The 13,433-nt window shown below is 46.0% G+C and overlaps 1 protein-coding gene and 1 non-coding gene across 3 annotated transcripts in view; one reads left to right on the plus strand and one right to left on the minus strand.

Moving 5' to 3' along the window:
• FAM166C (family with sequence similarity 166 member C) overlaps nt 1–13,433 on the minus strand; it is a 59,826-nt gene that overhangs the window by 26,919 nt on the left and 19,474 nt on the right. The window lies entirely within an intron of this gene.
• Nucleotides 11,637–11,708, plus strand: TRNAT-CGU. The gene has a single exon. It is a non-coding gene; the product is annotated as a tRNA-Thr (tRNA).

Consider the following 13,433-nt stretch of genomic DNA (forward strand, 5'->3'; position numbering starts at 1 on the left):
CCCCCCCACTCCCATCTCATTAACAATGGCCACTGCTGCTGCATCACAGCCAATGAGCCAAAAACACAGAGAGTGTGGCCCCACCCCCCACTCCCGCCTCATTGCCAATGGTCACTGCTGCTGCATCACAGCCAATAAGCCAAAGACACAAAGAGCGTGGTCCCACCCCCCACTCCCGCCTCATTGCCAATGGCCACTGGCTACTGCTGCTGCATCACAGCCAATGAGGAGGGAGAGACCCGGGAGAGCTGCTGTTCTTGTGCACATTGCTGGATCAGGATCAGGCTTAGGTAAGTATTATGGGGAAGCGGCACACTGAAGGTTTTTTACCTTCATGCATAGAATGCAGTGGCGGTGATCAGCGATTTTTATCGTTACTGCGGCATTGCCGCGGACAGATCGGACACTTCTGACACTTTTTGGGACCCGTGACATTTATACAGCGATCAGAGCTAAAAATAGCCACTGATTACTGTATAAATGTATTTGCCCGGGAAGGGGTTAACACTAGGGGGCGATCAAGGGGTTCCCTAGGTGTGTTCTAACTGTGGGGGGTTGAGACTGACTAGGGGAGGAAACCGATCAGTGTTCCTACTTGGTAGGAGCACACGATCTGTCTCCTCTCCCCTGAGAGAATCGGGATTTGTGAGTTTACACACACAGATCCCGGTTCTCGCTCCTTCATGAGTGAACGCATGTGCCAAGCGGTCATCGCGGATCGGTTCCGGGGACACACTGTGGGTGCACGTGCGCGCCTGCTAAAGCGTCTTAAAGAGCCAATGTACAGCTACGACGGCTCACGCGGGAGAGCCAACCAGCTGTAGTATAACTGCGGCGGCTGGTCGGGAAGTGGTCAACCAAGCAGAGTGTGGAAATCTTTGGTGCCGCATCAAATTGGCACAATTTGTAGCCAAGGCTGGTACGAAGTGTTGGCAAGAAATTAGTTGAATAAGTATGTTTTGGCAAACCTGCCAAACTTGGAGCTTGAGAAACAGGGACACCTTGGGATACAGAGGACATGCCCGACACATAACACGCCACACGAAAAAATAAGAATGGCTGAATGGCACTGAATATTGGGCATAGCTTTGGAATAGTAGACAATAAGCCGCTGCTCAAGAGAAGACCAACACTGTTATCCTTTAACCCCTCACATATTCAGGTGCCAGCCCAGTTTGCATAACTGCATGCATAAAAACATTCCAAAAATCCAGACAACTGCACTCTGATAAAACATCCAACTTTATTGAGACATAAAAATCTGAAAATCGCTCCTAGACAATGCAGGGGCCAGGAAAAAGGGTCAATGTGTTTGGCGATATCTCAGGGCTTACTCATGACACACAGGGCTGTCTTAATGAGAGGGCACACCTGGGCACTGCCCAGGGGCCCCAGCTGCATAGGGGGCTCCTGCACTTTCCCCGAAGCAGCTTGTCCCTGAGCCCACGCTGCCCCGAAATTTGGGGCACCATGATGGCACTGAGAGTGATAGATGCACAGGGGAGGCAGTCTGCCTCCTATCTACTTGATGTCTGTTTACCTGCACTGTCATCATTGTAGGGGCCCCAGAGCCATACTTTGCCCAGGGGCCTATGATGCTATTAAGACTGCCCTGATGACACATGAGTGGTCTAAGCACTAACCTGATGGCAGAGATAGGTTTCGCAGCATGCTAGTGCCAGGTTGCAGTTTTCAGGATCACCACACCAGGAGGTAACATATGTAATAGGTAAGGATCAAGCAGAAGCATAGTCAGTAAACAAGCCAAAGGTCAGTAACAAGTAGTTGCAGGTAGTTGATGGACAAGCCAAAGGTAGATAGCAAGTGGTAGTGAAGATACAGATAGCACAGGAGCGGGATATTGGATGGTGAAGAACACAATAATCTGGACAGGAACAGGAAGTGCATAGACATGGCTTAACTAGGAAGTTCATTGGAGGAGCAAAGAGTTCAAGGTTCACCAGAAACAAACTACCATGCCCTTGCTGAACATGTCCAAGCGGAGCTTACCGTACACAGATCCACTTTAAGGATAGGTGTACCACGTCTATATCCAAACCTTTTTTTTTTTTTAATAAATTGGGGAAGTATTGGAAATCCCTGCTGGAATTTTACTTCTAAACAAGAAGACAGGAAGTGAGGGAAAATGTCCAACAGCAACACAGGCAGAAAAAGAAAATGTGTGCGAGTGTTTTTTTTTTTTTGTAGTGTGGAAAGGTTAGAACCCCTGTCAGATTTTTATTTCTGTCAGTGTCCTTGTTGCTGATTTTCTCTCACTTCCTGTCCGGTTAAACTGCTATCAACAGAACAGGAAGTGTGGCTAAATCTCTCACGTGAGTCCCAGATAGCAGTAAAAACCAACTAGGGTTACAATTCGTGCCTATTCTTTTCTTAAAGTGGAGGTTCCATCAAAAAAACAATTTTGCTTTAACCACTTAAGGACCGCCTCATGTAAATATACGTCAGCAGAATGGCACGGACAGGCACATGCATGTACCTATACGTCCTCTGCTTGACGTGGGTCGGGGGGTCCGATCGGGACCACCCCCGGTACATGCGGCGGTCCTTAAGCCTCGGGGAGCGATCCGGGACGACGGCGCGGCTATTCGTCTATAGCCGCCCCGTCGCGATCGCTCCCCTGAGCTGAAGAACGGGGAGAGCCGTATGTAAACACGGCTTCCCCGTGCTTCACTATGGCGGCGCATTGATCGAGTGATCCCTTTTATTAGGGAGACTCGATCGATGATGTCAGTCCTACAGCCACACCCCCCTACAGTTGTAAACACACACAAAGTGAACACTAACTCCTACAGCGCCCCCTGTGTTTAACTCCCAAACTGCAACTGTCATTTTCACAATAAAGAATGCAATTTAAATGCATTTTTTGCTGTGAAAATGACAATGGTCCCAAAAATGTGCCAAAATTGTCCGAAGTGTCCGCCATAATGTCGCAGTCACGAAAAAAAATCGCTGATCGCCGCCATTAGTAGTAAAAAAAATAAAAAAAATAAAAATGCAATAAAACTATCCCCTATTTTGTAAACGCTATAAATTTTGCGCAAACCAACCGATAAACGATTATTGCGATTTTTTTTTACCAAAAATAGGTAGAAAAATACGTATCAGTCTAAACTGAGGAAAAAAAATGTTATATATGTTTTTGGGGGATATTTATTATAGCAAAAAGTAAAAAATATTGAATTTTTTTCAAAATTGTCGCTCTATTTTTGTTTATAGCGCAAAAAAGAAAAACCGCTATTTGTGGGGAAAAAAGGACGCCAATTTTGTTTGGGAGCCACGTCGCACGACCACGCAATTGTCTGTTAAAGCGACGCAGTCCCGAACTGTAAAAACCCCTTGGGTCTTTAGGCAGCATATTGGTCCGGGGCTTAAGTGGTTAAACTGTAGCTTACGACTAAAAAACAAAAAAAATTTTTTTTTTACTCATCTGGAAATGCCTGTTGCTATGCGGTCCCACGAAATCTGCCTTTGAAACCACCTAGGATTCTGACATCATCTCCCTCTAATGCTCCTGGGAAATGTGTGTCATCATTTCCCAGGATGCAGTGCGCTGTCCAATTATCACTCCCCATCCAAGACTTCCAGGAAGTAAGTGCTTGTAGGCTTCACAATGCCCACAAGCAAAATGACAATGTTGTAGATATCGTTTTATAAACTATCATTTTTGAATATCTATGCGGATCGGCGGCGGATTGTAAAATAGTAAGTGACCGGATTTATATTATAAAAACGCAGGATGAAAGGACATACATTTAAAAAATGCTAATTGTGGTTGGAACTCCGCTTTAACTAAAAAAATGTTGGCTGGACATACATTTTAACTTTTCCTGTCTACTACACTCTAAACTGTCCCACTTGTCTTTCTTTTCTCTAAATTGGAACGGAAAAAAAGCTGCAGCTTACTTGCTGGATGAATGTTTTATCAGCCTTCTTACATAACACCCAGCTTAGCTGGGGCAGGATAGTCTTACAGGCTCACCTAACACGCTTTTCTGTTTCAATTACTGTTGCTGGACAGCTTAGTCTGTTAAAGGAAGTTGGGAAAAAAACAGACTTACTGACTGGATCACCAGGAGAAAATAAAGGGGAAAAAAAAGCAGAAAAAAAGGAATACTAATTCAACAATGGCATCTTAAAGCGGAGCTCCACCCTAAAATCACTTTTCGTTAATATGTTCCTTTTAATCCGTTTAATACAGTTATGCAAAAAAAATGTTTTACTTCCCTGGATTAGCTTGTTGCTAGGCAGAATTTCTAATCTGCCCTCTTTCTGGACCGTAGTCCTTCTCCTCTGCTCACTAAGCCGCACAGACTCCTGGGAAATTAGTGTCATCATTTCTGTGCGCTCTTCTGTGCCCAAAAACCGATCACAGATGTTTACCGCGCCGTGTTCAAAAAGGGCACAAAGCCTTTACTTACAAGCAGCACGAGAGAGAAAGATAGAGCGTGCACATCTGTGTTATCTACATTGTCATAACAACGGGGCGGGACGTATCCGCCGCCGCCCGTTGTTATGGCAACGGCACAAACAAACGCCGCTACGAGTAGCGATCTAATGCGCAAGCACGAGATCGAGAGGTTACCCAGCATGCACCTCTCCACGGAGAGAAGTAAGAAAAAATTACTGGGCTTCAGATGCCCACACCTAGGATGGCAACGGCCACATCTTTCAGTGCTTTTATTTCTTTAGCGATCGATTGGGGATGTTTTATTATTATTAATGTAATCTTTAATATAATACTATTTAAATGGCCAAAAAATAAAAAATTAATTGTGACCGGAACCCTGCTTTAAGCCCCGTACACACAATCGGAATTTCCGATGGAAAAAGTCAGACTGACTTTTTCCATCGGAAATTCCGACCGTGTGTATGCCCCATCGGAGTAATTCCATCGGAAATTCTGAGGAATTCCATCAGAATTTACATAGAGAACATGTTCTATTTTACTCCGTCGGAATTCCGATGTGAATATGGTCAGACAAAGGTCCGATCGTGTGTACAGGGCATAAGAATTGGTAAGCTGCAATATATTATATTTTTTGTTTTTGGATTTAATACCACTTTCAATTTTCAGGACAAACTTACAGGGGGCTACCCCCTTCTTTTCACTAAACGTTTGTGTATCAGTAGGACTTGGACAAAGTAGAAAGGGGTAGACACCAAAAAGTTAGTCCTAAAAAATGTAGGGGTAGATCCACAAAGAAAGTACGCCGGCGTATCTATTGATACGCCGGCGTAATTTCAAAATTCCCGCGTCGTATCTTTGTTTTGAATCCTAAAAACAAGATATGAAGGCATCTGGGTTAGATCCGACAGGCGTACGTCTTCGTACGCCTTCGGATCTTAGATGCAATTTTTTGACGTCCACTAGGTGGCGTTCCCGTCGTAAATTAGCTATTTCCGACGATCCACGAACGTACAAGCGGCCGTCGCATTCTTTTACGTCGTTTCTGTTCGGCTTTTTCCGGCGTATAGTTAAAGCTGCTATCTGGTGGCATATTCAATGTTAAGTATGGCCGTCGTTCCCGTGTATAATTTAGAACATTTTAGGTTGTTTGCGTAAGTCGTCCGTGAATGGGGCTTGACGCCATTTACGTTCAGGTCGAAAACAATGACGTCCTTGCGACGTCATTTGGAGCAGTGCACCCTGGGAGTTTTGACGGACGGGGCATGCGCAGTTCGTTCGGCACGGGGACGCGCTTCATTTAAATGAAACACGCCCCCTCCTCGCCTCATTTGAATTCCGCGCCCTTACTCCGCAAGAAATACCCTACGCCGCCGTAACTTATGGCGCAAATTATTTTTAGGATTCAAAGAATAGCACAGTAAGTTACAGCGGCGTAGCGTATCTCACATACGCTGGGCCCACGCAGATGTATGTGGATCTGCCCCGCAAAGTGCAAATTAAAAAAAGTTTCAATTCTGTGCCGAATGCAACAGCTAGGATCATTTTTGCCGCTAATCATCACAGCCATGGCATATGTTCACTCCTCTCCACTCAATTGGCAACTCAAGGGAGAACAGTACAAATGTGGCTCAAATGCCTGTTTTTACCACCCCCATATTTATTGGTGTAAAAGTTGCCTCTATATTTTGTCCCCAAATAACAATAACCTATACCATTGCTCCAAGGGTTTGCATATAGTACTGTATAAAGTATCACATTGGCCAATTTCTTGTATTTTTCAGCTGCTTTGTCTCAACGCTAACAATCTGATATTTGTTGCAAAGTGACATGGCCCTTCAATAAATAATTGATCTGGAATAAATAAATAATTAACTCAAACGAATTACACAGCTATGAAGTTTTACTTGTCTCTAGAGAATTGTTGTTCACTCGGCTCCCAGTATGTAATCTGGGAAAGTGGAGAAAAGGTTGGTTTTCATGAAATGTATGCCTTGTCGCTGTAACCAGTACACAAAAGTTGCACCAGGGAAAGCTCAGCCCGGGGGTGATCTTTGCCCCTGAACTGGTATGATTGTTATTAGGGTTACCAAACATATATTTCTTTCCCAGGACAGTGGCCTTATTGTGGTCACCTTGCATTTCGAGAGTGTCTAGTAAATGCATACCTCCCAACATTTTAAGACTTCTAGACGATCGCTGACAGGCCAGCCCCACGCCGCACATGACCACCATACGCCCAATCACAGGGCACCGGACTCAAACATAACGGCGGGAAACGAAAACAAACATGGAGGCACGGAATGTCGCCCCACCAAATGTCGCGCCTAGGGGCCCTGTTTTCCGGGACTCTAGTCTAGTCCGCGGGACCCCGGGACACACTTTAAATTGCGGGAGGATCCCGCGGATTCCGGGACGGTTGGGAGGTATGTAAATGTACCCTTCCTAGGTAGTAGATTTCCAGAGACAATTTGTAGCTTCTCATTTGGCTTCTCCCCAATGTTCTAGAACCTCTGCAGTTCCTTACTGTTGCCTTATGGGCCACTGACACTTAGGGTCTTTGTTCTGGGATGGTAGCAAATCTTGTGCTGTTGAGTCTTTATCTACCTTCTGGCTCCCACTAGTAGTTTCCTTTAGAGGTGCATGCTGGAGGAAGCCATAGAAGCTTGGGGAGGTCTGGTGAGCCTCTCTTTCCTCCAGGCTTCAGCCTGGGGAGGATGTGTGCAAAGTATTTGTGCTGTGTAGGTAGGGGTGCAATGTTTAAAAAAAATCACGGATCGGATCGATCCTCGGATCAGGAGTCACGGACCGAATCATTTTCAGATCAGAAAAAAAAAAAAAAAAAGCCAAATCTTGTTACACCCACCTAATCACTATCATTACTCCGGTGTCACCCCCCTCCACCCTGGCGTCACCCCCCTCCACCCTGGTGCACAGACATGCTCCCCAGGTGATGGTGTAGCTCCTACCTGCAGGTGCAGAGCTCACCGATGCTGTCTCCACATGTCTGCAGGCAGTTCCGGGTCTGAAGTGAGCGCGCTGAGGCAGGGAGGCGTGTCACGCTGTGCTCTGACAAGCACACGGGGGTGGAGCAAGATGGCCGCCACTCCGGAGCTAGGCCTCATATATCGGCCATCGGCTGCCCCGATTTCTAAATATCAGCATTGGCATTGGCCAGAGAAAAACCCATATCGGTCGACCTCTAGGCTATACCCCCATTTATTCAAACGCATAGACAGAGATTCCATCTGAAGTCTTTATTGTAAGGCCCCATGTACACGGGACGCTGCTAAACGTACATTTAGCCCCCATTCACATCTAGGCGTTTTTACGCCTGTAGCGCTAAGCCGCTGCCGCCAGAGGGCTGGAAACACATTTCCCTCTATGGAGATGGTTCACATCTCCACGCCGAACGCCGGACGCCTGACGCCTGCCGCCTGAAAAAAGGTCCCGGACCTTTTTTTCAGGCGTCTTTCGGCTAGGAGATGGGAAGCATCTCCATAGAGGGGGTCATCTGAGGCACATCTAGGCGGACAATACCGGCGTTTTGTCGCCGCAAATCGCGGTACAAAACGCTGCTATTTGTACCGCGATTTGCGGTGACAAAACGCCGCGATTTCGTCCGCCTAGATGTGAATGGAGCCTTAAAGGCAGTTGGATGCTTTTTTCAACTGCCCCTGAACTCATTAAATGTTATCCTATGTGACCATGTACACAGTCTTGTTTATTGCCGTTTTTAGGCAGTTGTGTTTAACAGCGTTTCTTTAACTTTATAATTTTGGCAAAAATAAAAATAAAAATTTTAAATATACGGTATATAAATTAATTCCCTGATCAGGTGTTCAACTTCAGTCAGCGATAGTCTGAAGGCTTACCACCCCACAAGAGGTTCACAGGTGATGTAACCTTGTGTTAAAGTGGAGTTTCCATCCCAATTTTTTTTTTTCATTATTGTGCTCATTAGACCTAAAAAAGAAATAAAAAAATGCCTGTTGCTATGCGGTCCCACGGAATCTGCCTTCGGAATCACCTAGGATTCTGACATCTCCCTCAGCTCCTCAGCACGCTAATGCTTCTGGGAAATGTGTGTCATCATTTCCCAGGATGCTGTGTGCTTTCACATTATAACTCCCCATCCAAGACTTCCAGGAAGTAAGTGCTTGTGGGCTTCCCAATGCCCACAAGCAAAATGACAACGGTGTGGACATAGTTTTATAAACTATCTTTTTTGAAAAACTATGTAGAGCGGCGGCGGATTGTAAAATAGTAAGTGACCAGATTTATATTATAAAAACGCAGGATGAAAGGACATACATTTAAAAAATGCTAATTGTGGTTGGAACCCCGCTTTAAGTAGGGTATGTTGTATGTCATGTGTATTTTAGTTACATTTTAAACATAAGATATAATAACAACTTTCGTACCAAACTTTACCCCTTACCAGTTGGCCATTGCCCCCATAAATAGAGGACATCTATAGAAAATCAATAGAAATCCAGCATCTCACAGTAAATAGATAATGCTTTCATCTGTTGAGGCTGGATATGCCTGTTGATCATGCCAGGAACATACATGCATCCTAGCAATCCTCCACTGACATTGCAACGGTACAATCTCATTATAGATTGCTGTACTATGTTTTTTTTATACTATTAGGACATTTTTAATTAAACCAGCATTTATCCTGTTTAATGAACAGATATATTTTTGCTAGTTTATATGTAGTACATCATAAGTAAACCAACACCTCCAGCTTCAGGCAAGGATGGTATTGGAACTCATGAAATTTGTTTTTTGAGATCAACACCTTACCACTTGGCCACTGTGCCCTCCATATGCAGATCTTGGGGAAGGAAGAATCTAAGAATAGCCAAGTACCGTATTTTCCGGCGTATAAGACGACTTTCTTGATGCAAAAACTTGCATCCAAAGTCGGGGGTCGTCTTATACGCCGGGTACGGTCTCCGTGCTCACTTTTTTTTCCAGCGGTGACAGTCTCCGTGCTGCGAGCGCGAGCGTGAATGATTAAAAAGACGCTCCTTCTCCTCAGTGTGTTCTGTGATAGGAGGAACACAAATCTTCCCAGCAGCGCCTCTATTCTGTGTTCCTCCTATCACAGATGCCTTCTCATCCTCGGACGAGATGAGAAAACGTCCGTGATAGGCGGAAAAGAGAACAGAGGCGCTGCTGGGAAAATTTGTGTTCCGCCTATCACAGAACACTCTGAAGAGAAGGCGCGGCTTTCAAATCATTGACGCTCGCGCTCGCAGCACGGAGACTGTCACCGCCTGCAAAAAAGTGAGTGTTTGCGGTGATTACACTGGGGGGCAACAAGTTCAGGCACAGTGGGGGCAAGTGATGGCACAGAGAGGGGCAAGTGAAGACACAGTGAGGGGCAAGTGATGGCACAGTGAGGGGCAAGTGATGGCACAGTGAGGGGCAAGTGATGGTACAGTGAGGGGCAAGTGATGGTACAGTGAGGGGCAAGTGATGGCACAGTGAGGGGCAAGTGATGGTACAGTGAGGGGCAAGTGATGGTACAGTGAGGGGCAAGGGCAAGTGATGGCACAGTGAGGGGCAAGTGATGGTACAGTGAGGGGCAAGTGATGGTACAGTGAGGGGCAAGGGCAAGTGATGGCACAGTGAGGGGCAAGTGATGGCACAGTGAGGGGCAAGTGATGGCACAGTGAGGGGCAAGTGATGGTACAGTGAGGGGCAAGGGCAAGTGATGGTACAGTGAGGGGCAAGTGATGGTACAGTGAGGGGCAAGTGATGGTACAGTGAGGGGCAAGTGATGGCACAGTGAGGGGCAAGTGATGGTACAGTGAGGGGCAAGTGATGGTACAGTGAGGGGCAAGTGATGGCACAGTGAGGGGCAAGTGATGGCACAGTGGGGGCAAGTGATGGCACAGTGGGGGCATGTAATGTAATGGCACAGTGAGGAATGTAATGTAATGGCACAGTGAGATTTGAAAAAGCCTGTTTCTGTCAGCGGTTCTGGCCACCCCTCAGCTTCCAGAAAGACTAGTAAGAAGGGGGTAGTCTTATACAGTGAGTATATCCCAAAACCAAAAATTTTCCTGGAAAATTAGGGGGTCGTCTTATACGCCCAGTCGTCTTATACGCCGGAAAATACGGTAGTTGTTTATTAAAGTGTATAAACCTAGACCAGTGATGGTGAACCTTGGCACCCCAGATGTTTTGGAACTACATTTCCCATGATGCTCAACTACACTGCAGAGTGCATGAGCATCATGGGAAATGTAGTTCCAAAACATTTGGGGTGCCAAGGTTCACCATCACTGACCTAGACCATTTCGTAGCCCACCAGAAGGTTTTAGATCTTACAATTAGCCTGCCAAGCCTCAGTATACTGTCTATTAGACTTAGGACTGCTGCAGCTGAGGGCACAGTGGCCAAGTGGTAAGGCGTTGGTTTCGTAAACCAAAGATCGTGGGTTGAATCCCCATCTGTGCCTGTATTAACCTTAGAAATTCAGCTTGTGATTTGAGTTTGATCACAATGCTCTACATACAAATCTAGCAAAAACATTTCCGACATGTTATACTAAAGCATAGTGTAGCAGCTATGGAAACATGTGTTTCTTTGTGGAACCATGGAGGATTAATGGATTTCACAATAAAATATACTCAGCTGAGGTGCTTTAGCACAGTGGCACCCAAGTACCCCGAAAAAGCCATGTTTGGGAATTTCTTTTAGATAAAAAAGCTGTCCAAAATACCAAGCTATTGACTCTGATTTAAAGCACATGTGCAAGATCAAGGAAAACCAGAAAACATGGCCTGTTTGGGGGTACTTAAGGGCTGAGGTTGAGAACCACTGCTTTAGCACACCCAATCACCCCCAAATAAGTAGCATACCCTGGATATATTCGTTGATCTTGCCAGGTAAGTACACACACTAGCACGTCTGAGCATTCCTCCACTAACTGCTGACATTGTAACTACACAACATTCACCACAAATCATTGCCCTATGAATTATTATTCTCCAATTGGCCACCGTTTCCATCCTGAGCATCAACTGTCAGAGGAAGTTTCAACAAAACAACTAAGCGCAGCCACACAAACATAGGAAAATAAGCCTTTTCATTCCATAGTAGGAGGAAAGAGGGTTTAAAATGTCCCTATGGAGTGTCCCCAATTCTCAGTATGGTGTTTGAGTTTGGTGTCAGATGGGAGGAAGAGGAAGGCACAGTGGCCAAGTGGTAAGGCGTTGGTCTCGTAAACCAAAGATCATGGGTTCAATCCCCATCTGTGCCTGTGTGTGCTTTGTGATCGTCATCATTAATCCTGTTTAATAGATAGGAAGACTTATGCTAGTGTATATGTACCGCATCATAAATAAACTGACACAACCAGTTGATGGCTTCAGGCACAGATGGCATTTTAACCCAAATGTGGGTTCTGAGATCCACACCATACCACCTGTATTTTTACTGACAGTTCGTAAAAACGGGCACTTTTTTCCCCGTTCGTAAATGTCCGTGGTTGCGGGAATGTGGCAGTAAAAATAGCCAAGATCGGTTCAGCTTGGAACTGTGCATGGAGATTGGAGGCAAGGGGTGATGGTGGCTGCAGTGGCACCGCAGAGGGGGGTGGAGGCAGGGGGCAATGGAGGCAGGGGGAGATTGGAGGCAGGGGGTATTAGTGGCAGGGGGTAATTGGAGGCAGGAGGTGTTGGTGGCACCACAGAGGGGGATGGAGGCAGGGGGCAATGGAGACAGGGGGAGATTGGAGGCAAGGGTGTTAGTGGCAGGGGGTAATTGGAGGCAGGAGGTGTTGGTGGCACCACAGAGGGGGATGGTGGCATCGCAGAGGGTGTGAGATAGAGACAGGGGTTGTTGGTGGCACAGCAGAGGGGGATGGAGGCAGGGGGTGATTGGAGGCAGGGGGTGATTGGAGGCAGAGGGAGATTGGAGGCAGGGGGAGATTGTGGCACCGCAGAGGGGGGTGAAGGCAGGGGGTGTTGGTGGCAGAGGGGGATGGAGGCAGGGGGTGATTGGAGACAGAGGGAGATTGGAGGCAGGGGGAGATTGTGGCACCGCAGAGGGGGGTGAAGGCAGGGGGTGTTGGTGGCAGAGGGGGATGGAGGCAGGGGGTGATGTGACTCAATAATTTGCCCTTTATTTTATCAAAAATAACAAAAATATGTTTCTTTACCTTAATATCTACCTTAAATCACACTGCGATTTGCCTAGCGTACTTGTTTGTAGCCTAAATACTGAAATGTGCACCTAAAAATGTAATTTAGTAACTTTTTTGAAATGCCAGTAAAAACGTGGCTGCGCCAGTAAATTTTGGGTGTCGTGCCAGTAAATTTCAATCTGGTAGGTTGGCAACACTGCCTTCCTCGAGTGGCTCTTGGGTATGGACGTTTTCAACCAAGCATCTAAAATCAGCCAAGCCAAGTAAATAGACAATTTTTTAGCCCATCTGAAGGATTCAGACTTTACAATTATCCTGCCAGGTCTCCCGCAAACCTCAATATACTGTCTATGAGACGTAAGTTTTCTGTTGTTGAGGGTTCTGATGCCAAGTGGCAAGGCATTGGTCTCGTAAACCAAAGACCATCGATTCAATCCCTATCTGAGCCTGTTCTAGGCAATTGCCTGAAATCTTGTGATTTTAGTTTAGTCATGATGCACAACATAAAAAAAACAGTAAATGTGATGAAAAACATTTCCTAGTATTATAATAAAGCATAATGCATCAGTCTAGTCCCATTTATCAGGAAAACACATGCCTATGGAGGCAGTGGCGGCCCGTCCATAGGGACGCACGGGCGCCGCCCCCCCTCCCACAGTCAAAAATAAATAAAAATAAAAATAAAAAAACGGGCCCTTTAAGAACTTTTATTCGGCTAAAATGTCATTTTTACATTTTAGCCGCAGTTCTGGCGGCCGTCTATAGAGGGCGCTGCAGCACCACCCCCTCACGCAAATAACACACATTCGTGCATAAATGCACAAATGTATGTTATTGTTG

The sequence above is a fragment of the Rana temporaria genome, chromosome 4 (assembly GCF_905171775.1).
Source record: "Rana temporaria chromosome 4, aRanTem1.1, whole genome shotgun sequence".
In the NCBI taxonomy this organism is placed as follows: domain Eukaryota; kingdom Metazoa; phylum Chordata; class Amphibia; order Anura; family Ranidae; genus Rana; species Rana temporaria.